At 43.2% G+C, this 27,076-nt stretch overlaps 1 pseudogene; it reads left to right on the top strand.

The window, feature by feature from the left end:
• The first annotated feature begins 17,339 nt into the window (after positions 1-17,339).
• Positions 17,340-18,662, top strand: LOC132894774 (olfactory receptor 4B13-like; annotated as a pseudogene).
• Positions 18,663-27,076: the final 8,414 nt, after the last annotated feature.

The raw sequence follows: 27,076 nt of genomic DNA, 5'->3' as shown, positions 1-27,076 counted from the left end.
CTTTTGAAATGGCCACTGGATTTACTAACTGGCATTCGTGGCATGCCGTACACCACCTACGGACATCGCCGTGAATCCCTGGCCAATAGAACCGGGCCATTATTCGGGCTAGTGTCTTATCCTGCCCTAATTGTCCAGCCATGGGATTAAAGTAAGCCGCCTGGAATACCAATTCCTGGTGGCTCTTTGGGATCAAAAGTTGGGTTATTTGTTCCTTAGTTTAAGTGTCCTGCGTCACTCGGTATAACCTATCCTTAATAATGGAAAAATAGGGGAAAGACGGGGTGGCGTTTGGCTGGACCGTTTGACCATCGATTACTCTCACTTGGTCAAACACATGCCGCAGAGACTCATCTCACGATTGCTCTAGCGGAAAATCCGCGAGGGATTCCCCGAGAGAGGGAGGAGGAGCCTGCTGCTCCTCACTCTGACGCAGTGATGATGTAGACTGCTCTGTGACAGCTGCTCCTGCCAATGCCACTCCGGGACCTCCCCTCACTGAACTACGGCAGGACCCACTCTTCACTAAGTGTGTCATTAAATCCTGAAATCCCGGTCAATCAGCCCCCAAAATTATAGAGTGGGTGAGGCGAGGATTAACCGCCACCTGAATTCTAAATTTCTCCCCTCGAAACAGAATGTGGACCGACACCAAAGGGTAGTTGTGAACATCCCCATGCACACACAACACCTTCACCAATTGTGCTCTCCCCAATGCCTCATTTTGCACTAGGCTTTGGTGGATTGAGGTCTGATTACAGCCAGAGTCCACCAAAGCCTGATACGTATCCCCTTGGATACTCACCGGTATGTGATACACTCCAGCCCGATCGAGGGCGGTTCCTGGCATGTCGGGGATCCGGACCACTGCGCCCACCTCCATTACCGAGCACTGATGCTGGAGGTGCCCCGGCTCCCCGCAGTGCCAGCACACCAGCCCAGGCTCTCTCTCTGCACCGGTGTTCCAGATATCACTCACCTGAGGGGGAGAAGACACAGACACACAGAAGTAGGAAACGGTAGGACATCGCGGGTGCGGTGGGCTGGCTGGGGTGGAGCCGGCCCCCACCTCCGCGGTGGGGGAATGGGGCGAGGGAGATGAACAGAAGGGGAGCGAGAGGGAGAGGGGAGGGGAGACGGGGAGACACGCTGTCCTGCCGTTGGAACTGCCGCCATACCGTATGGTCCTCTGCCAGCTCATTGGCCTGATCCAGCGACACCGGGCGATGGCACTGGACCCACTCCATGGTTCCTTCTGGAAGTTGAGCAATGAACTGCTCCAGTGCCACCAGATCGATGATCTCCTCAGCGTCGCGGTTGTCGGCCCTCAGCCACCGGCGGCAGGCGTCCCGGAGTTGCTGGCCAAACGCGAACAGCTGGCCAACCTCCTCCAGGCACAGTGCGCGGAAGCGCTGCCGCTCCGGAGTGCAACCCACAGGCTGGAGGACGGCCCTGCGGAGGTCCGCGTAGACCAGCCGGCTGTCGGCGGGGAGCTGTAGCACGGCCAGCTGCGCCTTGCGCATGAGCAGAGGGAGAAGGCGCACCGTGCACTGTTCCACCGGCCAACCACACACCTCTGCTGCCTGCTCAAAGAGAGCAAGGAAGGCCTCGGGTCATCATGTGGGCCCATCTTCGTTAGGGTGAGGTGGGAAGGGCCCGCAGCGGTGGAGGTGGTGGACCCCGCCGATGCGATTAGGTGCCGGAATGCCTGGCGATCTTCCTGCTGCGCCAACACCAGGGCCTCGAACCTTTGCTCCTGTTCTTCCTGGAGGGCGACCAGTGCCTGGTGCTGGCTCTGTTGGGCTGTGGCGAGGGCATGGATCAGGTCCTTGAAGGGGGAGGACTCCATGGGGCTGTTCTCTCCTGCGCTCCGTCCCTGGTTTCGGCACCACTGTAGCAAGTGTTCTAGGTGGGTGGAGCACAGAAGCATACCATAAACTCTTCAACTCAATCCCACATAATGATTTATTTTGTTTATTTTTTAAACCTTAGTAATTAAAAACGGCGGGTATCTCGGTGTCTGTGATTCAATGAAATCACAATTCCAAGTAGACATGTAATAAAACCATATATATATTTTTTGAATGGGGAGCACATGCCCGGTGCGCCCCCACCCCTTGAATCTGCTCCGGGGGGTCAGTGCACAATTACCGTTGTTTATTTATTTATTTTTTACTAAAATTCAGATGCTGTAGTTGAAGGAGAGGGTGGAAAGGCTGTTTCTGTTTGTGCCGATGATGCAGTATTTGAAGAAGGAGGAGCTACTATTTGTACAACAGTAGACACAGATGCTTTGGCTGTTTTGGCGAGAGCACACTTGGATGAAATACCAAAAGGAGAAGAGAGTGGTTGTTTAGACAGTTTATTTTGGTTACAGGCAGTATTTGATGGAAGATGGATATGATGTGTAGTACCTGAAGATACAGTATTAATTGAACAACAGACATTTTGTTCGTGTTGTGAGAGAATCTCTTTCAGAGCCTACGGTATAAATACAGAAAAAAAGATGAGTTAGCTGAGAAAGATAACAGGATTGTGTGTCCATTCATTTGATATTGAAATCATGGTTTTAGATGCAATATAAGGTTGCATGTGTTTCAGTGGACAAAAAGGCAATGACAAGATTCTGAAATACACAGGGAAGTTTATCACAGAGTGATAAATTATAAATTCATTTTGCAATGGCCTTTCCTTTGTGCCAAGTCCATGATTATTTTAGGAACGTTACCATAACATTTCAGACAGGTTCAATTCACCTTAAAATCAGCTCTCTGTAAAGGGACACCATAAGATCATAGGTTTTGGAATTTTGAAAAAAATATTTTACGGTTGCAGAGATACAGTAATTTTAGTAAAATAGATAGATAGATAGATAGATAGATAGATAGATAGATAGATAGATAGATAGATAGATAACAGTAATTATACACTGCCCCCCCCCCCCAGACCTCTACTATGTTGTAGCACAAAATAGAAAGGCTCTACATGGTCCTAATTGGTGCTGTTAGAACCAGAAAAGGTTGTAGTTTTATGAGCAACTTAGTTTTGGAGGTGAACCCTAACAAACTCCTGGCTGCTATGCACTCACTGCACACAATACATATGGCACGACGCGTCACCCACTCCTGCTGGCTCCAGCCCTGAAACTGAAAGTAATTACCGCCATTATTTAGCCTTGTGCCTACCAAGTTACAAAGATGACAATTACAGAGAGACACTGCTTTATCATAACTGTGAAAGTTGAACACCAAATCAATAAAAAAAAAATTTAATAAGCAAACTATGATTTGTACAATGCATTAACTTCCTGGGTTCCAGAAAACCGCTCAAGCAGTTGTTGGTCTTCTTCTTCACGAGCAACTTGGCTTGCGTATTTGTCTGCCTCTTTCTCCATTGCTATAGGTTTGAAATTGTCCTCAGACAACCAACCAAAGATTGAGGACGAATTTGAAGCGCTTTCATCATCGTTTTCAAAAGAATCACTATAAAGAACGCACACCATTGCAGAGAATAGTATAGAGTCTGTGTGGACACAAAAGAAAGCAGTGGCGCATTTGATGTCACACATGCAGCGGCACTGACCTGTAAATCGCTGAGATTTAATAATGGTGGATGAAGCTTTCAGTGATTTTTGGAACAGAATTCAGACGGAATTTTTTTTTTTAACTAATTTTTTATTTATCAGTGAACTTTACAACCTATTTGAGCATATCACACAGAGAAAACCTGGGATTTTATGATGTAATTTTCATTAGACTAGCACTTTAATTTAAGAGTATAGAATAGTCATTCCGATTAGGAATGCACACTAAAGAAACAAAGGCTTCACCTTTCCAACATTTGTTTTATTATCATTACAAGTCATGCAACCAAGGTGGCTTGCATAAATTGGCTAACAGGCCAAAGACAAACAGCCATCCCAACACCCACCCCCTTCAGCCAACACCCCTTCACACACACACACACACACACACACACAATTATGAGAGGTTAAAAAACAATTTTTTTTTCTGTTTGAAATCTGTTTGAAATATTTGAGAATGATAAAGAAGATTACTTCATGTGTTTTCTTCAGAAACCAAGCACAACCGCACCTTTATTGGTAGCAATAATAATAATAATAATAATAATAATAATAATAATAATAATCTGTAACCGCTTATTCTGTATAGGGTCACAGGCAAGCTGGAGCCTATCCCAGCCGACTATGGGTGAGAGGCGGGGTACACCCTGGACAAGTCACCAGGTCATCGCAGGGCTAACACAGACAAACAACCATTCACATTCACACCTACGGTCAATTTAGAGCCACCAACTAGCCTAACCTGCATGTCTTTGGACTGTAACATAAACTGGAGCACCCTGAGGAAGCCCATGCAGACATGGGGAGAACATGAAAACTCCACACAGAAAGGCCCCTGTTGGCTGATGGGCTTAAACCCAGGACCTTCTTGCTGTGAGGCAACAGTGCTAACCGCTACACCACCATACCACCCTAATAATAATAATCATCATCATCAATCAGACCTCTGGGGATAATGACCTCTGGGTCAACCCTAATAGTTCAGTTGTCAAGCTACTGATAAATATGAAATTTTAGCCCTCCTGAGATCACCATAAGCCACTAAAAGCTTTTCTCATCCTTCTTCTCTGAGATACACCAGCATATTTGATATATACTAGCAAAATTATTAGGAACCCCATTCTGAAAATGGTTAAAACTGTGCATTGTGTGATGCTTTTCTGCTCACCATGGTTGTAAAGAGTGGTTCACTGTATTCTTTCTGTCAGCTTGAACCAGTCTGACCACACTCCTCTGATCTCCTTCATTGTCTATGTCCACATTAAAGGGCTGATGACACGAACATGACTCTATGCAATTTCTTAAATAAACTATACAACATGGCAAACATGTTAGATTTCTGTTATAATTACGTGAAAAGAAGCTGTTGTTACGCAAATATCCAACTTTTAATTGCACAGCGCAAGAAAACTGGGTCTGTGGCTCGTGGCCATGTTGTGACGTCAGCGGAAGAACACGCTACGGTTCACTGGCTGTTCTACTCTGGTTCTACTCAATGGAAATGGCGCATGAAAATGCCGGTGAACTCTCTAGTGCTAGCTCTTCCTTTTCTGGGACTCTAGAATTGTGTTGATCTCTTCCGAATAGAATCTATGATAGCCTACCCTCTTTACCCTTTGCCTCTCGTTGCTAGGCGGCAGTTACATGAAAGCCGCAAGCTTTCACAAGCAAATACATGACTGATATCACGCTGACTTTATGATTACATTTATGATTATCATGTAGAATCTATAGCTCTACGTACCTTTATCTTATGTCGTTTCACAACACATGTTCTGACAGGAGGACTGTCTTTGGATCTGGCATAGCTACTAGTAGACCCCCTCCAGAATACTGGCAATGTTGCCAGATTGGGAGGTTTCCCACCCAGTTGGGCGGTTTCAAGTGCATTTTGGTGGGTTTTGAACATATTTTGGGCTGGAAAACTTCAGCAGTATCTGGCAACAGATACTGCTGGCGTTTTCCAGCCCAAAATATGTTCAAAACCCACCAAAATGCACTTGAAACCGCCCAACTGGGTGGGAAACCTCCCAATCTGGCAACACTGTGTAGGCACGGCTGATGGTAGTAACATACATTTGTGCTGAACTGAACACCCAAGAGATTCTTTTAAGCTGGGAAGGGTGTCAAAACAATCCAAATCGAAGTGTTCAGAGCACAGGGCGGATGTTGGTGAGGGCTCCCACTTGTCACGAGTGCGCCTGACTTGCTTCACCCACTTTGCATGCAGCTCGGGATCTCTGGGAAACTTGAATAAACTTACCCCATCCTTGTGGGTTTTGGAGCAAAAGCCGGCAACACAACGCGAAGGCATAATAACTATATATATAATAATGTATAATAATGTCTAATAAAAATACTAATAATGATAAACTGAACACCTGTCGCATCAACAACAAACTGGTAAGTTAGGAGGAAGGTTCTTTCGCTGACATCATATAGCTCCTCCTCCTCCTTCGTCTCCTGGGTGCTGCAGCCCCGTCAAATTTGCCCAAATAGCCGCGTTTATCATCATAACTTGTAAAATAGGCGCCTTCGTGAATTAATATATGGATCATCGGGAATTACTTTTTATGTTATAAAACATCGCCAAAGATGTCAAAAACATGTCATCAGCACTTTAATATGTTTTAAGATTGTATGCCTTATGTGCCAGACTAGGTTTTATATTATCCTTAACAATTTCACACAAACCAGGAAAAAATGCAACAATATGTTTGTGAAACTGTATATTCACAGAATTATGAATGATTTGTGGTTTATTTGGTAGCATGTTGTCCAATGACTGATTTTACTCTATTTTAATACTATACAAAGATACAGGTGCACTCTTCAATAGATTTCCCCATTTCCCCTACCTTAGACTTCCAGTGGGGAGACCTACCATCATGGGTAAACCTACTCCTGCCCCCATCCCCATGTGTGAGACGAGGATATTGCTTGGCTGCCTTGCTCACATACTAGAATCAGGGCGCTCACTCAGACAAGTTAATTGACCCACATGGTAACATGATATCATGCCCGTGATATGCAAGTGAGTGAGAGACAACCGATCTCAATATTCAGAATAGTCTTTGTGCAGGCAGCCAGTGCCATCCCAACATGATGCTTCCCATGATGCACATACCTAAATCCATCACTGTCATGATCCAGCCCAGAACTTCCAAGTCCTGACCAATGCATTTGTGTTCCACTCCATGTTTCCCTGTTTTCCCCATACTGCGCTAGCACACTTGCTATGTATTCGCATTAGTTACTCTACAGTATATAAACACGGTATGGAGAATGACATGATGCAGAAGTATACTTGCCTTCGCATTTAGTCTAGTTCACATTTTGTTTTTCTCTGCTGCTCTTTCCTGTTTTTTTTTTTTGACCATTGGATTATGTTTTTTGGGATTATGAGTTTTGCCTGCTGTTTTTGGATTTTCTGACTTACATGTTGGCTCTGGACTCTGTTTCTGGCTTACTACTTGCCGGCTGTGCTCACATTACTCACTGGAATATTTTGACTGTGGATTCTGTGTTTGCCCTGCCATTCTTGGATTTTTGCCAAGGAGAATAATGACTGGGCTACTGCAACTGCTTCCCACCTATGTTCCCACCACTTCACTCATCAGGTATGTCTCAATCTCTTTCCTGTGATTTCTATGGCTGTTCATTGGATCCTAATCTGCACCTGTGACCTTCAGGCTGTGACCGAATACTTCCACCTCACAATGGACCCAGCAGACTCCAACACATTCAAAGCAGTATTGGCTAAACAGGACTCAATACTCGGGGCTCATCAGCAAGAGATTGTAACAGTTCACCAGAGCATGTCCTCCATTACTGGCACTCTACAAAGACTCTCCTCACCGATGGAGAGTCCTCAGGATTCAATCGCTGGCCATGTAGCACTGACACCTCATAGCCAACCTGCAGCTCCTGCATTATCCCCTCCCTGAGAGCCTCATCTACCTTCTCCACAGCCATATGTGGGTGCACCCAGGACCTGCCAATCATTCCTCTCTCAGTGCTCTTTAGCTATGGAAATTCAGGCATCTTCATTCCCTTCTAAGAGCTTTTGTGTAGCATATGTCAACATGCTTTTAATGGGAAAGGCAAATGAGTGGGGGGCAGTGGTTTGGGACACCAGGTCTCCTTGCTGTTTGAGTTTTAAAGAGTTTTCAGAGGAAATGCTGAAGGTTTTTGACTGTTTTCCCAAGTGCAAAAAAGCAGCTAGACAGCTAATGGGGCTGAAGCAAGGTGCTCGGTCAGTTCATGATTATGCCAATGAATTCTGGACTCTGGCTGCAGCAGTAGACTGGAATGTGAGCACTCTATATGATGCCTTCTTTCATGGGTTAAATCATGCCATCTTAAATGAGATCGTGCCTCATGACCTTCCTGAGAGCCTGGATGGCTTGGTGGACCTTATGGTTTGGGTGAATGCTCGCTTATAGCTGTGCAGTCAGAGAATGGATCAGAGGAGCTATAGTTTCAAACCCAGGACCACCATCCCTCCAGTGGAGGGTGCCACCTCTGATGAATCAGAGCCCATGCAATTTGGCATGACCCAGGTGACTCCAGAGGAAAGAAGGCTTCATCAAGAGACCAGTTCTTGCTTTTACTGTGGACAGTCTGGACATTTCATCTCCTGCTGCTCGGTAAAAGGGTCTGCCCACCAGCAGATGTGGGGATATGGGTGGGAATTTCTACATGTTCTTCCCCTGCCGAGAGGTCAGCGTTGCCTGTCAAGATAACTTTTCAGAATAAAATTAAGTCTCTCAAATCTTTCATTGACTCTGGTGCAAACCAGAGTTTTATTAAAATTTCCTGGGCAGACAAACTGGGCATCTCCTTTCAGGAATTAAATTGTCCCCTTGTGACCAGAGCACTGAACAGGGCTGAATTCAGTCCCATCTCCCATGTCACAGACCTGATAACTCTGAAGATTTCAGGTAACCACATCGAATCAATTTCTTTCTATGCCATGAATGATTCTCTTGAGCCTGTTGTACTTGGCCTCCATTGGTTATGACTACACAACCCCCGCATCAACTGGAGTGATGGGATGGTCCTCTCCTGTCTTTGGCTCAGACTCCTCTTGTTGTCAGCTGTGATGAGACAATGGATTTTTCTAATGTGCCTCCCGAATATCTGGACCTTTGTCTGGTATTCAGTAAAACTCATGCCACCTCATGCCCCCACCCCACCCCCATCAGCCCTCCAACTGCACCATATAACTGTTACCCAGGACCACACCTCCCAAGGGGTATATATATTCTGTCTCCCCCCCCCCCCCCGGAGAGAGAGATAGAGAGAGGGATTATGGACAAATACATCTCTGAGTCTCTAGCAACTGGCATTATCTATCCGGTCATCCACAGTGGGAGCATTTTTTTTTTTGGGGGGGTAGTCTCTCAGCTCCTGCATTGACTATTGGCAACTAAATGCTGTCAGAGTCAAGAGCCGGTACCCATTACCACCTCATTTCCATAGCATTCAAATTACTACAGGGGGCTCAATTTTTCTCCAAATTGAACCTGTGCAATGCCTACCACCTGGTGCAAATAAGAGAAGAGGATCAGTCGAAGACCAGATTTCATACCTCAACTGGCCATTATGAACATATAGTTCTTCCATTTGGACTTACTAATGCCCCCTGCATCTTCCAAACTCTGATCAATGATGTTCTATGAGATTTTATTAACCAGTTTGCCTTCATATATCTCATCAATATTCTCATCTTTTCTCCTGTGCTTGAGACTCATTGATTCCATGCCAGACAAGTCCTGCAACAGCTCCTGGAGCATCAACTTTTTGCCAAGGCAAAGAAGTGCAAGTTCCACAAGCACAGTGTTTCTTTAATGGACTTCATGAGATTCCCAGGGGTGGTCCAAATGGACCCCGACAAGGTCAAGACAGTCTCCCTTTCCCTCTTCCTGTAAGGAATTGCAGCACTTCTTGGGGTTCGCTAGTATCTATTAGAGGTTTATCAGAAACTATATCTCCGTTTCAGCTGCTCTGACTAAGCTCATGTGCTCCAAGCACCCCTTCTCTTGGACTAACCATGCTGAGAGTGTCTTTTCCTGACTAAAGAGCAGGTTCGGCATGGCACCAGTTCTCATTGTCCCTGACCCAGCTGCTTGGTTTGTCCTTGAAGTGAATGCCTTGGACTCAGATGTTGGAGGAGGAGAAGAAGAAGAAGAAGAAGAAGAAGAAGCCTTGCCACACATACAGTGGTGCTTGAAAGTTTGTGAACCCATTAGAATTTTCTATATTTCTGCATACAAATGACCTAAAACATCATCAGATTTTCACACAAGTCCTAAAAGTAGGTAAAGAGAACCCAGTTAAACAAATGAGACAAAAATATTATACTCGGTCATTTATTTATTGAGGAAAATGATCCAATATGACATATCTGTGAGTGGCAAAAGTAAGTGAACCTTTGCTTTCAGTATCTGGTGTGACCCCCTTGTGCAGCAATAACTGCAACTAAACGTTTGCGGTAACTGTTGATCAGTCCTGCACACCAGCTTGGAGGAATTTTAGCCCATTTCTCCGTACAGAACCGCTTCAGCTCTGGGATGTTGGTGGGTTTCCTCATATGAACTGCTCGCTTCAGGTCCTTCCACAACATTTCCACTGGATTAAGGTCAGGACTTTGACTTGGCCATTCCAAAACATTAACTTTATTCTTCTTTAACCATTCTTTGGTAGAATGGCTTGTGTGCTTAGGGTCGTTGTCTTGCTGCATGACCCACCTTCTCTTGAGATTCAGTTCATGGACAGGTGTCCTGATATTTTCCTTTAGAATTTGCTGGTATAATTGAGAATTCATTGTTCCATCAATGATGGCAAGCTGTCCTGACCCAGATGCAGCAAACCAGGCCCAAACTATGATACTACCACCACCATGTTTCACAGATGGGATAAGGTTCTTATGCTGGAATGCAGTGTTTTCCTTTCTCCAAACATACGCCTCTCATTTAAACCAAAAAGTTCTATTTTGGTCTCATCCGTCCACAAAACATTTTTCCAATAGCCTTCTGGTTTGTCCACGTGATCTTTAGCAAACTGCAAACAAGCAGCAATGTTCTTTTTGGAGAGCAGTGGCTTTCTCCTTGCAACCCTGCCATGCACACCATTGTTGTTCAGTGTTCTCCTGATGGTGGACTCATGAACATTAACATTAGCCAATGTGAGAGGGGCCTTCAGTTGCTTAGAAGTTACCCTGGGGTCCTTTGTGACCTTGCCGACTATTACATGCCTTGCTCTTGGAGTGATCTTTGTTGGTCGACCACTCCTGGGGAGGGTAACAATGGTCTTGAATTTCCTCCATTTGTACACAATCTGTCTGACTGTGGATTGGTGGAGTCCAAACTTTTTAGAGATGGTTTTGTAACCTTTTCCAGCCTGATGAGCATCAACAATGCTTTTTCTGAGGTCCTCAGAAATCTCCTTTGTTCATGCCATGATACACTTCCACAAACATGTGTTGTGAAGATCAGACTTTGATAGATCCCTGTTCTTTAAATAAAACAGGGTGCCCACTCACACCTGATTGTCATCCCATTGATTCAAAACACCTGACTCTAATTTCACCTTCAAATTAACTGCTAATCCTAGAGGTTCACATACTTTTGCCACTCACAGATATGTAATATTGGATCATTTTCCTCAATAAATAAATGACCGCGTATAATATTTTTGTCTCACTTGTTTAACTGGGTACTCTTTATCTACTTTTAGGACTTGTGTGAAATTCTGATGTTGTTTTAGTTCATATTTATGCAGAAATATAGAAAATTCTAAAGGGTTCACAAACTTTCAAGCACCACTGTACACTTAAGCACAGATTTAAGCACAAAGTGAAATTTAACCCCTGCATTTAACCCATCTGAAGCAGTGAACACACATACATGCACACAAGTGAGCAATGAGCACACACACATACCCAGAGCAGTGGGCAGCTATGCTACAGTACCCAGGGAGCAGTTGTGGGTTAGGTGCCTTGCTCAAGGGCACTTCCACCCAACCTCAGGCCATAGCAGCCCCATGTTAACCTAACCTGCATGTCTGAACTGTGGGGGAAACTGGAGCACCTGGAGGAAACCCACACAGATACAGGGAGAACATGCAAACTCCACAAAGAAAGGCCCCCAGTAACCACCGGGTTCGAACTCGGAACCTTCTTGGTGTGAGGTGACAGTGCTAATCACTACACCACCATGCTGCCCTTTTCATAGAGCAGACATTTGAATGAGACATCGCCGATGCGGGGTGGGTGGGGGGGAATCGGTCTGAGGCTATCTAGAGTCACCAAAGAAAAGTTGGGGCTCAGAGATCAGCCAGGGACAATAAGGTGCACCCCTGCACATTCTTTTCTCATCTCCTGATGCTGGCTGAGCACAACTATGGCATAGGAGATTGAGAACTGCTGGTGATCAAGCTGGCACTGGAACAGTGGAGGCATTGGTTGGAGGGGAATGATACTCCATTTATCATATGGACAGATCATAAGAACCTCGAGAATGTTAAGTCTGCTAAATGGCTTAACTCATGCCAAGCCAGATTGTCATTGTTCTTCTCCTGCTTTAACTTTGTGCTCTCTTTTAGACCAGGCTCTAAGAATGCTAAGTCAGGTGCTATCTCCAGGCAGTTTCCTCCAGACTCTCAGCAAGGCATCACTGAACCCATTCTCCCTGCTCATTGTCTGGTGGCCACCGTCTGGCTTGCCTGGATAGAAACTGCCATCCAGAATGCTCTGTGGGCTGGGCTGGGACCAGGTAACAGCCCACCCCACTGTCTTTATGTTCCACTTTGTGTGTGCTCCCAGGCACTTCAGAAGGGATACAGCTCTCTTCTAGCCTCTCACCTTGGGGTGGCTCAGACTCCCTCTGTCCTTAGGCAATGTTTCTGGTAGCCTACTATGTGACAGGATGTCAGGACCTTTATCGTGGCCTGTGACATCTATTCTAGAGACAAGATGAGCAACCAACCTACAGCCGGACTGCTAAGACACACCTGTGCCTTATTGTTCCTGGTCCCACACTGTGGTGGATTTCATCACCGGTGTCCCCAGCTTCAAGGGAGAGATCTGCATCCTGACAATAGTCAATAGTTTCTGCAAAGCAGCTCACTTCATTCCCCTCCCTAATGCCGCTTTTCCACTACAAACGCGGCTGAGCCGTGCCGTGCCGAGTCAAGCTGAGTCGAGCTGAGCGGGGCTGTTGGAGTTGCATTTCGACTACAACCGCGCTGAACCGTGCTGGCTGGAAGTGGGTGGACACATTGGGTGGAGTTAGCGAAAGTGGGTGGACGTCATGTGATGCCGTTAAGCAGCGCAAACAGTGACATCAGTGACAGTGGCGGAACAAGTCAGAGCCGGGCCGGGGGCGGGGCAAATGACCGGGCCCTTTATTAAAGCTTATCATAACATCATTTTAGGCTACAAAATGTCCGCAACTGCGGTGTTTACCAATTTCAACACTACCGGGTGCAACTATGTTATTTAGTACATCAAGTCCTTCAAACGAACATGTAACTCAGAAACAAAAAACATTAGGATACTGTACATGGCTCAGAATAAAACATCAATAGCCTATACTGCGCACATTATTTGAAGGGCATATGAATGAGCGCTCAGAGGTTGCAACGGTGACAGGAAGAGTCAGAAATAAAAGGAGGGCGGTGCAAACCTCACTGAATGCACTGTGTTTACCAATTTCAACACTACGGGGTGCAACTATGTTAGTTTGTACATTAAGTCCTTCAAACGAACATGTAACTCAGAAACAAAAAAAAAACATTAGGCGACATACTGTACATGGCTCATAATAAAACATCAATAGCCTACTGCGCGCATTATTTGAAGGGCATACGACGAGCCTTGCGCTCCGCGAACTCATCCACGATGCTCTGTATGTCACTGATTCAGTGAGCTTTTAAGCGGTAGTCTCACGACCTGGATAGTAAACAATAAACATGGAGGACATGGAGTCGTTAGTGTTGCTGGTCTTGGTGCTGTGGCTTGTTGTCACCGACAACGCGGACAGATACTGGCAAGAGCGTATAGATGAGGCGAGGCGCATAAGGCTTCATAATTCTCGTAATTCGTAATTCTCCTTCTTCCGGGTTTACGGTGTTTACAGATCCCAGCGCGCTCGCGGGGCGTGTGTGGGCATGTGAGGACACGCCTCCTCACCAATCAGTGCACAGGGGAGTGTCTGCTCACGCCCCCAACCTCAGTCGGCACGGTTTGGCTCGCTTCAGCCCCACTCCAAAACGGTGCGAGTTTTAGGGGCTAAGCAGGGCTGAAACGAGCTGAGTCGTGCTGGTTTTTGGTAGTCGAAACGCGAGCCGTGTCGGGCTGAAGTGAGCTGAAGCGAGCTGAAGTGAGCTGAAAAAGGGTAGTGGAAAAGGGCCATAAGCTACTTTCAGCAAAAGAGATGGCAGAACTGTTAGTCAACCATGTGTTCAGAATTCATAGTTTGCCTGCGGACATTGTGTCTGACAGAGGCCCTCAGTTCTCAGTACACTTCTGGAGGGAATTCTGTAAACTTATTGGGGCAAATCCCAGCCTCTGCTTACCACCCACAGACTAATGGGCAGACAGAGCACACGAGTCAGAAATTAGAGGTCACCATATGATCCTTGACATCCAGTGATGCTTCCTCTCCCTCGGATAGAATACACCCATAACAGCCTTCCCTTGTTGTCCACTGGGCTGACCCCTTTCCAGAGTTGTTTCAGTTACCAGCCATCTCTTTTTCCTGACCAGCAAGAGGAGGAGGTGTCTGTCCCATTGGCCCAAGCCTTTATCTGACATTGTCACAGGGTGTTGGGCACATGCCAGATATGACTTGTTATACTCCAGTCATTTGGATAAGAGGAAGGCAGACTGACACCACAGGCCATACTGTGTTTACCATCCCATGTTATCCACAGCAAATCTCCCCCTTAAAGTATCCTCCTGTAAGCCAGACCCCAGGGTTGTTGGTCCCTTTACTATTTCTAAAGTCATCAACCCCACCACTGTCAGACTGTTGTTACCCAAGTCCATGCATCATGTCCACCCCTACTTTCATGTCTCTCAACTGAGACCCCTGGTGTCTAGCTCCTTCTACCCCCTTCCAAGACCCCTCCCCCAGGATCAACGATGGAGGCAAGGCCTACATGGTCAAGAAGCTACTAAAGGTCCATCAATGAGGTCAGAGGTTCCAATACTTAGTTGACTGGAAGGGGTACAGCCAAGAGAAGTAGTGTTGAGTGCCAGCACGCTTCATCGTCAACCCTTTGCTCATCAGTGACTTCCACCATAAGAATCCATAAGCTCTACCTGGGACACCCAGGATGCCCAGGATGTCTGTAAGGAGCGGGGTACTGTCAGCCTAGAATTTCCAAGTCCTGACCCTTGTGTTTGTGTTCCACCGTGTGTTACCCTGTTCTCCCCATGCTGTGCTAACACACCTGCCTTGACTTACATCTTTTATGTTTACATGTGCTCTATGCTGGCACAGGTTGAAAGTCAAGTGTAGTGTGAGGTCAAAATAATGTAAATTAGTACGCAAAATAACAAAGCAGTATGCACTTCATTTCTCATGTTAGGACAGATGTGTTAGTGCCAGTGGATTGGTGTAGGCCAGACATTTGGCACTCATGGGCCAGATGAGGCCTGCAGGCCACCTATTGGGTGGTTCAGTGCTCTATATAAACACAACATGGAGAATGACAACCTGAAAGTATACTCGCCATCATGTTTTGTCTGGTTCAACTTTTGTTTTTCTCTGCTGCTCTTCTCTGTTTTTTTGACTATTGGATTATGTTTTTTGGATTATGAGTTTTGCCTGCCATTTTTGGATTTTCTGATGTAGTTTCTGAATCTGGACTCCATTTCTGGCTTAATACTTGCTGGTTGTGCCTGGAGTACTCCCTTGGACTTTTGGGCAGTGGATTCTGTGTCTGCCCTGCCATTCTTGGATTTTCACCCAGGATAATAGTGACTGTGTTGCTGTGTCTGCTTCCAGCCTGTGTTCTTACTGCATCGCTCATCAGGTAAATCTCAGTCTCTGTCCTGTGATTTCTGTAGCTGCTAACTGGGTCATAAACTGCACCTGTGACCTTCAGGCCATGACAGTCACCGATGTGGACATAGCCTTTAAGAACTCAATGGGTTGGGCTTTAACAACTAACTAAGTGTTTTTTTTTTCACATCATTTTGTGTAAACTCGAGAGACAGTTTCTGAAATACTCAAACCAGGTCATCTGGCAACAACAACCAAGCAATAGTGATAATCACAGAGACCATGTTTTTCCCTTATTCTAGTGTTTGATGTGAATATTAACTGAAGCTCTTGAACTATGTCTGCATGATGTTATTCATTGCATTGCTGAGTAATGATTAGATATTTACATGAATGAGCATATGTATAGGGCTTCCTAATAAATTGGTCAGTAGGTGTACATTACAGTAGGTTGTCAATGGCCTCAAAATTACTTGTGGGTCCACAGAGCATCCCTTGTGGGTATAACACTCCCGGGCTGAATATTTTGTCTCAGTACAGCCCTGCTGCTGACCCCTGCAGATAATGCTGTCATACAGTTAAATTTTTGGAGACATGATAAAAAAAGCCAAGAGAATTTGGCCACAAGAGATGGTGATGTTGTAGACCATCCCATTTTATGAGCCATAAAACTCAGCTTGACAGATAAGCAAGTAATTTCATAAGAATAACCTTCATCTCCAGACATCTTGAAAAATATTAGTCAACTGCTTGGAATAAAGTCAATAATTTTTCATTATCATGAATTGAAAATTTAAATAACAGATGTATAATACAGTTGAACTGAATTTTAATGGATATTTAATAATGGCATAATTGAACTGTCTTAAATACAACTTTCAGATACAAATTTCTGAAACAAATATTAGACATGTTAGTAATTAAAGAAGAATGTATGTAAATGGCAGTACCTTTGGTTCAATAACTTGTAAAATGTCGGGGGGGGGGTATTTTTTCCCACTTATCTATAAAATCTACCAAGATAATATGCTTAATTATGACCACAAAGTTCAGAGTAACAATTCATCAACTAAAAATTTCTTTTGTGGTATCAAATCAAATCAAGTTTATTTGTATAGCGCTTTTAACAATAAACATTGTTGCAAAGCAGCTTTACAGAATTTAAACGACTTAAAACATGAGCTAATTTTATCCCTAATCTATCCCCAATGAGCAAGCCTGTGGCGACGGTGGCAAGGAAAAACTCCCTCAGACGACATGAGGAAGAAACCTCGAGAGGAACCAGACTCAAAAGGGAACCCATCCTCATTTGGGCAACAACAGACAGCCTGACTATAATATTAACAGTTTTAACAGGTATAACCCTCAACTGTCCTCATGGGGACATCCTTCACAGGAGTGGTGCGATAAAACTCCGACCAGACACAGGGCACCAGGATGGATCAAGCAGGTCCGAGGGGCAGAAGAGGCCAGCATCTCAATCCCAGGATCAACATGTAACTCAGAGGGACAGATTTGGGGGGGGGGGTATCATGGAAGAACTAAAATGTTACTCAAATTTGTTCTTTCCTGAGGTATTTAGGCATGCAAAGCTATATTACACAGTATCATGATACACCCAAAGAATATCATCATGATTTATGTGTTAAACTATTCACAAAGATGGTGGACATGATTGCTTAAATTGTTGCATTATAATTAATATTTATTTCTCTTCCTTCTATAGCAAAGCTGAAAACACAATGGAAAATAGATCAAGTGTTACCACATTCATTCTGGATGGCTATGTTGCCATGGGCCAGCAGAAGCATTTGTTCTTTGTTATTTTTCTCCTACTCTATGCTGCAATTGTGATACTGAACTCACTTCTGATTGCCATTATCTGTTTTGAAAGAACACTGCATAATCCCATGTATATCTTTGTGTGCAATCTGTCATGTAATGGCATCTATGGCAGCACAAGTTTGATTCCTCATCTGTTATTTCATCTCTCTACTGAAGGGCATAAAATATCATTAACAAATTGTCTTATACAAATATTCTGTTTACATACTTATAACATTATTGAGCTAACTATGAGCTATGACCGTTATGTTGCAATTTGTTACCCACTTCACTATCATGATATGATATCAACAAAAAAGCTTCAGGTATTTATAATTTTTGTATGGGCTTATCCATTAGCTACTTTTCTGGTGTATGAGTCATTCACAATACGCTTAACCTTTTGCAGAGAAATTATAGCTAGGACACACTGTGTTAATTTTGAGCTCATAAGACTATCTTGCACAGACATCACTATCCATAGCATAATTGGACTTGGTCTATTAGCTGTTTTCATGTTTCCACAGATTATAATGATTTTATTCTCTTATGTACAGATTTTGCATGTTTGCATTTATTCATCTAAGGAATGTCAAATCAAAGCCATCCAAACATGTACACCTCATCTTCTTGCTGTTTTGAATTATTTTGTTGGAATATTTTTTTAAATAATACAAAGTCGGCTAATTTCACGGAATTTTCCATATGAATTCCAGACTTTCATATCTTTATCTCATCTCATCTCATTATCTCTAGCTGCTTTATCCTTCTACAGGGTCACAGGCAAGCTGGAGCCTATCCCAGCTGACTACGGGCGAAAGGCGGGGTACACCCTGGACAAGTCGCCAGGTCATCACAGGGCTGACACATAGACACAGACAACCATTCACACTCACATTCACACCTACGGTCAATTTAGAGTCACCAGTTAACCTAACCTGCATGTCTTTGGACTGTGGGGGAAACTGGAGCACCCAGAGGAAACCCACGCGGACACGGGGAGAACATGCACACTCCACACAGAAAGGCCCTCGCCGGCCCCGGGGCTCGAACCCAGGACCTTCTTGCTGTGAGGCGACAGCGCTAACCACTACACCACCGTGCCGCCCTTCATGTCTTTATATTTTATGATATTTCCTCCTCTGCTCAATCCAGTTATCTATGGTATGAGTGGTCAGATTATAAAGAAACATATCCAGAATCTTTTCTTTTTTAAAAAACATGGCTTCCTTAAAAAATAAAGACAGATTGTAAAATTTCACAAACACTGTCATTGTTTCTGTTTTGTCTTCTATTTTTCATTGTGGTCATTGAGGCCCAATTTTGTTTCTTCCACCATTTATGAATAGGAATCCAAGTTAAAAAAAAAAAATGGGTTTCATTGAATTAATTTGGCAATACCATGCTTCTAATGTTTCTAAGAGAAACTTAAAACCCTAACTTTCCAGGCTGTTTAACATGCTGCTATTGATCTGTGAAATACTTCAGATGCACTTGATCATCTGTTATAGATTTTGGTTTAATTGAGCTGTTTCAGATTTAAGTGAATTGGAATAATTTTAGACTTTAACATGGTAATCATGAGCAGATCTGTCTTTGCAATCACACAAATTATTGATAAATTAGCTGACTTTTTTGTTAGATTTAACTGTTTGACGGTTTTCATTTTGTCTGCATTTATCACGTCATCAAAGCTTTTTATTGCTGTAGTGCCTAGATCAATCAAACAGTGGCCCGTACATAATTTTTCCAGTTATATTAAAATTATGTAGCTCCTGTTAAAAATGAATGAATTAATAAATTAATAGATAGATAGAAAAATAAATAAATAAGGGGGGTTAATACATTATTATTATTATTATTATTATTATTATTACTGTCCTTTGATGTCTGTGATATACACATTTCCTTCTGGGTCACAGCCAGAGACTTAAGGTCAGAAATGGTGCCATGATATTTTTCCCTGCACAAGTCTTCTTTGAAGTGAACTTGGGTGACAGCACAGACATATAAACATTTTACTTTTATAAAGCGCTTTGTAAGGCATGAGCTGTACTTGTGAGAACAATTTTTTGTATTTCTTTAAGACACGGGTTACCAGGGATATTTTCAATGAATTTATCAGATCGTTTTTTAATTAATCCTAAAGCCCCAACTATGACTGGAATTATTATTGTCTTCTGAAAGGTTTTCCCTAATGCAGTGGACACTGGAACAGGCAGGCGGTATTACAGTCATGTTCGTTTTATTTCAAAACCACAAAATCAACCAAAACACACTTTTCAACAGTTTCACAATATAATCTGTGCCACAGCATGGACATCAGTTAGGGGGGAAAGATCTTCACACTCTGCTGCTCTCCCCTTTTATCTCCTCCTTCTCATTGTACACAAACACACACAGACAGCACATTAATTAACAACAGGTGCTTCCACTTTGCCACTTACCTTCCCTGGCCTCGCTCTCCATTCACAAATCCGCTTATAATATGATAGCTGTGTTTGATTTATATAATGTGAATCTGCGTATTTTCTTATCTGTTAATTTGCCATTTATGTAGAGATGCCTATGTCTCAAGTCAAGTCAAGTCAACTTTATTGTCAAATATGCTATACATGCTCGACATACAGCACAGATGAAATTTCAGTCCTCTCTGACCCACGGTGCAAACAGGCAATGCAATAAATAAAAATAGAATAACTGAAATAAACAATATATACAGTATAAACACTCTAGATAAGAAATAGACATAGACTAAACACTCACAGGTATACACACACACACACACACACACACACACACACACATATATATATATATATATATATATATATATATATATATATATATATATATATATATACACACACACATATACATACACATTGGAGCAAAAGGACATAAAATAAACAATCAAGGGCACTTGAGGTATAGCAGGTAAACATGAAATAAGCAGTATAAACAATAAACTAATAGCTGTTAAGGTGAGGTAGTGCGGGATAGTGCAAATGAGCGAGGTAAAGTGAAATGTGCAGTCCCTGAGTTCAGTGTGCGAATGAATGTTGAGAGTGTGTGTGTTTTGATTTACATCAACATACTAATAGTGGGCGGCACGGTGGTGTAGTGGTTAGCGCTGTCGCCTCACAGCAAGAAGGTCCGGGTTCGAGCCCCGTGGCCGGCGAGGGCCTTTCTGTGTGGAGTTTGCATGTTCTCCCCGTGTCCGCGTGGGTTTCCTCCGGGTGCTCCGGTTTCCCCCACAGTCCAAAGACATGCAGGTTAGGTTAACTGGTGACTCTAAATTGACTGTAGGTGTGAATGTGAGTGTGAATGGTTGTCTGTGTCTATGTGTCAGCCCTGTGATGACCTGGCGACTTGTCCAGGGTGTACCCCGCCTTTCGCCCGTAGTCAGCTGGGATAGGCTCCAGCTTGCCTGCGACCCTGTAGGACAGGATAAAGCGGCTAGAGATAATGAGATGAGATACTAATAGTGATCAGTTAAATAAGACCTGAGCCAGGAGAGGGCCATTCCCTTAACTCCCACATTTTCTAGTCTATCCAGAAGAATGGAATGATCAATGGTATCAAATGCTGCACTAAGGTCAAGCAATACAAGCAGTGAGACATAGCCCTGATCAGACACCAACAGTAGGTTGTTTACTACTTTAACCAAAGCTGTCTCTGTGCTATGATGAGGTCTAAATCCTGACTGATACATTTCATGGATGTTATTCCTATGTAAATATGAGCATAACTGCTGTGCCACAGCTTTTTCAAGGATCTTGGAGATAAAGGGGAGGTTTGATATTGGCCGATAATTGGACAGCTGACAGGGATCAAGGTCAAGTTTTTTAATCAGGGGTTTGATAACTGCTCGTTTAAGGGATTTGGGTACATAGCCAATCCTAAGAGAAGAATTTATTATTTTTAGAAGTGGTTCAATTACTTCAGGGATTATCTGTTTTTATAGACGTGTAGGTAAGGGATCTAGTACACAAGTTGAGGCTTTTGATGTGGAGATTAATGAAAGTAATTAAATTTCTTTAAGGGGAGTAAAACATTCTAATTGCTGATCTGATACAGTTATATTGTTAACTACAGGGTCACTTACATTGTCTGTTCTTAAATTAGTAGTTTGAATTTTTTGTCGGATATTCTCAATTTTGTCATTAAAAAATTCATGAAGTCGTTGCTACTACATACTGCAGGTGTGCATGTGTCTATAGTGGACTTATTCCTGGTTAATTTTGTTACAGTATTAAATAGGAATCTAGGATTATTTTTGTTATCTTCTATTAGGGAGGAGAGCACGGGCAATTGCTCTAAGACAACGAGGGAGGCTCAGCCTCCTCTAAAAATGACGAACATCGTGTAGGATGAATTGCGCTAGGCTTATGTTATAGCCGACCTTATAACATTGCTATTTCAGATCCAGAATCATAGAAATATATGTGCTCAACCCAACTACAGTGCGAAATCATTCTGTTATAACTTTCTCCAGTTTGCCTAATGTGTACGTGAGTTTCTCCCCCTTGTGACAGCGCGATGCAGCCCAGCCTCAGTGGTTGAGAGCTATGTGCTTGTCAATCTCAAAATGCAAGACAATTATTGGATAAATACTGCGAAAATGCCCGCCCACGGAGTCTCACGGACTCCCAGCCTCAGTGGACTTCAACGGCATTTGGGAGTGATGCGCTTTTCAACCTCAAAATGCAAGACAGTTATTGGACAAATACTGCGAAAACGCCCGCCCACGGACTCCGAGCCTCACATGGGAGGGACATGGCAGTTTCCGTGAGGAGACTGGTGATTGGTGAAAGCGGCCGGATATTTTCTTTGATTGACAGCTCAGTTCAACTATAGACAGGCAGTGGTACAGTGTTGCCAGATTGGGCGGTTTCCTGCCGAATTAAGTGCATTTTGGCAGGTTTTGAACATATTTTGGGATGGATAACGTCAGCAGTATCTGGCAACATCAGTTCAGTCCCATGCAGATTTGCAAGTGCTGTGGTGTATTGTAAGAGATCGGCTTACATTTCGATTTCATTCATTACATACGGTTTCTACCAGCTTTTTTAGTTTGTATATATTTTCATTGTAAATAAAGTGTAAATATAGTGTTGTCAAGTTTGCTATCTTAGTTCCAGAAATTTCGTTTATTTGAGTGACTGAACTTGAGGGGGTTAGTCAGCTAGCAAGAAAGCTGCACACGGATGCCAAGCATTGCTGGTTTAATTTTGGCGAAGCCATTTGCCAGTCTTCCTTTCGAGGAAAAAATTAAAATTAAAGAGCAGGGTAGACCAACGCCTCAAATTGACTTGGTGAAAAAGGTCAGGAATAATACTCGTTCCTTTCAGCTCTCCTGGTACGAGAAAGTGAATTGGCTAACAGCAAGTGACCCACATCAACAACAGTAAATAGGCTACTTTAGTAATATGTCATGGATGGACCAAAAATATAGAATCTATTTAAAATGTTTATGCTGAGTATATTATATTGGAATATATGTTTTTCTGGATATGAATTAAACACCGCTACAATTTGGAAAACATTTTTAAACAAAAACACAGCCGAGGTCAATTTTTAAACAACATGCTACAATTTTAAAATATAAAATGTTAAAATATACCCCCCCCAACACCACCATCATGTATATTGGACAGTAGGCTAATGGGCCAAAAGAACCTGTTATTTCACAGTTTATGACCCTGCTAAAAATCAGCCAGATCAGAGGCAAGAGTATGGGCAAAATTTATGTGTTTTTTCTTTTTAAAATCTGGAAATATCGTAACTGACCAGCCTCCCCTGTTTGAAAGACTACCAGCCGCCGCTGGAGGAGAGATATGTTGATCTAGCAGCACTAAGAGCTTTTCTATACATCAGGAAGCTCTCCTTCCATGCTAATTTGAACGCTACCAATTTTGTTTGACGCCATTTACCTTCCAATTTTCAAGTGGTCTGTTTTAAAGTGTGAGCATCATCATTATACCAGGGTGCTAATTTTTTCTCTCTGATCATTTTCCTTTTAAGAGGAGTTACTGTACATTATCTAAAGTATAGCGGAACGCTGACTCTAAGCATTCAGTTGCCTGATCAAGTTCTGCAGGGGCTGACAGTGACCCAATCAAAGTTGATAACTCTGAGAGATCATTTATAAAGCTCTGTGCAGTAGTTGACATGAATATACGTTTAATACAGTAGTGTGGTGAGGTGCATATATTATTACTCAGACATATTTTGAATGAGATGAGATATGTAATGATCTGAGATAACTTCAGACTGTGGAAGTGTGACTATATTTTCTACATTTAACCCGGATGTTAGTATTAGATCGAGAGTGTGACCACCATTATGGGTCAGTCCTATGACATTCTGAGTAACCCCTACTGAATCTAAAATGGACACAAACGTTGTTTTCAAAGGGTCTTCTGGGTTATCGAAGTGAATATTAAAATCTCCAACAACTAAAGCTTTGTCTAAGGACCAGGTCTGAGATAAAATCTGCAAATTCAGAAAGAAACTCAGAATATGGCCCCGGGGGCCTGTAAATAATAAGTAACAGAATTAACTGGATAGACTTATTTTTTGAGGCTACATACATATTACTATGAAGAACTTCAAATGTATTAAATTTATAACCAGGTTTGTGTGTTACACCTAGATAATCATTATAAATAACCATGACGCCTCCTCCTCTGCCAGTTAGACGAGGCTGGTGTATGTAATTGTATCCAGGAGGACTAGTAAAGGAGGTCAGACATTGTGTCTCAGGTTTATATAAGATGAAGAATGTGCGTGTGTTCTATTTTCTAGGTTAGTATAAACATATAAAGCCGCTTATCCTGTACAGGGTCACAGGCAAGCTAGAGCCTTTCCCAGTTGACTATGGGCGAGAGGCGGGGTACACCCTGGACAAGTCACCAGATCATTGCAGGGCTGACAAATAGACACAAATAACCATTCACATTCACACTCACATTCACACCTATGGTCAATTCAGGCTACGTTTACACTAGACCGTATCTGTCTCGTTTTCTTCGTGGATGCACTGTCCGTTTACATTAAACCCCCTGGAAACGCCTGGAAATGGGAATCCGCCAGCGTCCACGTATTCAATCCAGATTGTGTCAGCTCCGGTGCTGTGTAAACATTCAAAATACACAGATACGCTGTGCTGAGCTCTAGCTGGCATCTCAATGGACAACGTCACTGTGACATCCACCTTCCTGATTCGCTGGCGTTGGTCATGTGACACGACTGCTGAAAAACGGCGCGGACTTCCGCCTTGTATCACCTTTCATTAAAGAGTATAAAAGTATGAAAATACTGCAGAGTGTGTGCAAATCACTGCGGAGTGATTTGGAGCGCAGGATGCCTGCGGAGCCGAGCGTATCCGTGTATTGGTGTTGCTGTGTGCACGGCTAATGGTTTTAGTGTAAACGCGAATCATTTTAAGAACGTTAATCTGATGATCCGCTGATTCGACGTAATGTAAACGTAGCCTCAGAGCCACCAGTTAGCCTAACCTGCATGTCTTTGGATTGTGGGGGAAACCGGAGCACCCAGAGGAAACCCACACCGACATGGGGAGAACATGCAAACTCCACACAGAAAGGCCCTCATCGGCTGCTGGGCTCGAACCCAGGACCTTCTTACTGTGAGGCGGGGTACACCCTGGACAAGTTGCCAGATCATCGCAGGGCCCAAGAAGTATTATAATAAACCTATTTCTATCTGCTTTCTTCCTGACAGCCTCAAGTCTTATTAAGAGTAAAAAGATGTCATGACTTCCTTATACTCTTCGTGAGTCCATTTGATCAATTTTCTTTTGATTGGTTGGTTTGATGGAGAGTCACTTGGGCCAAGGTTGGAGTTTATTCAGGGTTTCGGTGAACAGGTGTTTCACTATTGATGGAAGCGTTTGTTCCAGTGGCAGATTTTTCGACCCCAGACTTGTTCCTCTTGGAGGGACATGACCCTTGTTGACCTGTGCAATGGCTGATTATACTTACTGCCAAGTACAGTGCCTTGAAAAAGTATTCATATCCCTTGAACTTTTTCACATTTTTCCACCTTACAACCATGACCTTAAAAGTTTTTTATTGAGATTTTATGTGATAGACCAACACAGAGTAGCACGTAATTGTGAAGTGAAACAAAAATGATAAATGGTCTTCAAAATTTTAAACAAATAAAAATCTGAAAAATGTGGTGTGCATCAGTATTCAGCCCCCTGTACTCTGATACGTCTAAATACAATCCAGTGCAATCAATTGCCTTCAGAAGTTATCTAATTAGTTAATAGAGTCCTACTGTGTGTAATTTACTCTCAGCATAAATACACTTGTTCTGTGAAGGCCTCAGTGGTTTGTTAGAGAACACTGAAGAACAAACAGCATCATGAAGACCAAGAACTCACCAGACAGGTAAGGGATAAAGTTTTGGAGAAGTTTAAAGCAGGGTTAGATTATAAAAAAAAGATCCCAAGCTCTGAACATCTCAAGAAGCACTGTTCAATCCATCATTCAAAAATGGAAAAAGTATGGCACAACTGCAAACCTACCAAGACATGACCGTCCACCTAAACTGACAGAGCAAGCAAGGAGAGCACTGGTCAGAAAAGCAGCCAAGAGGCCCATGATCACTCTGGAGGAGCTGGAGAAATCCACAGCTCAGGTGGGAGAATCTGTGCACAGGACAACTATAAGTTGTACACTCCACAAATCTGGCCTTTTTGGAAGAGTGGCAAGAAGAAAGCCATTGTTGAAAGACAGGCATAAGAAGTCCCGTTTGCAGTTTGCCAGAAGCCATGTAGGGGACACAGCAAACATGTGGAAGAAGGTGCTTTGGTCAGATGAGACCAAAGTTGAACTTTTTGGCCTAAATGCAAAGTGCTATGTGTGGTGGAAAACTAACACTGCTCATCACCCTGCACACACCATCCCCACTGTGAAACATGGTGGTGGCAGCATCATGCTATGGGGATGCCTTTCTTCAGCAGGGACAGGGAAGCTGGTCAGAGTTGATGGGAAGATGGATGGAGCTAAATACAGGGCAATCCTGGAAGAAAACCTGTTGGAGGCTGCAAAAGACTTGAGACTGGGAAGGAGAGTCACCTTCCAGCAAGACAATGACCCTAAACATACAACCAGAGCTACAATGGAATGGTTTAGATCAAAGAATATTCATGTGTTAGAATGGCCCAGTCAAAGTCCAGACCTAAATCCCATTGAGCATCTGTGGCAAGACTTGAAAATTGCTGTTCACAGACGCTCTCCATCCAATGGGCAAAAATTTCAGTGTCTAGATGTGCAAAGCTGGTAGAGACATACCACAAAAGACCTGCAGCTGTAATTGCAGCAAAAGGTGGCTCTACAAAGTATTGACACAGGGGGGCTGAATAATAATGCACATCACATTTTTCAGATTTTTATTTGTTTAAAATTTTGAAGACCATTTATCATTTTCATTTCACTTCACAATTATGTGCTTTTCTGTGTTGGTCTATCACATAAAATCTCAATAAAAAACTTTTAAGTTTGTGGTTGTAAGGTGGACAAATGTGAAAAAGTTCAAGGGGTATGAATACTTTTTCAAGGCACTGTAGTATTTTTATTTGTTTAAAATGTAACACCATTACTAGATGGATTGCCTGCCA

This window comes from Neoarius graeffei, chromosome 12 (assembly GCF_027579695.1).
Source record: "Neoarius graeffei isolate fNeoGra1 chromosome 12, fNeoGra1.pri, whole genome shotgun sequence".
Taxonomy (NCBI): Eukaryota; Metazoa; Chordata; class Actinopteri; order Siluriformes; family Ariidae; genus Neoarius; species Neoarius graeffei.
The sequence above is the reverse complement of the archived record's forward strand: the minus strand, read 5'-3'. Positions and strand labels throughout refer to the sequence as shown.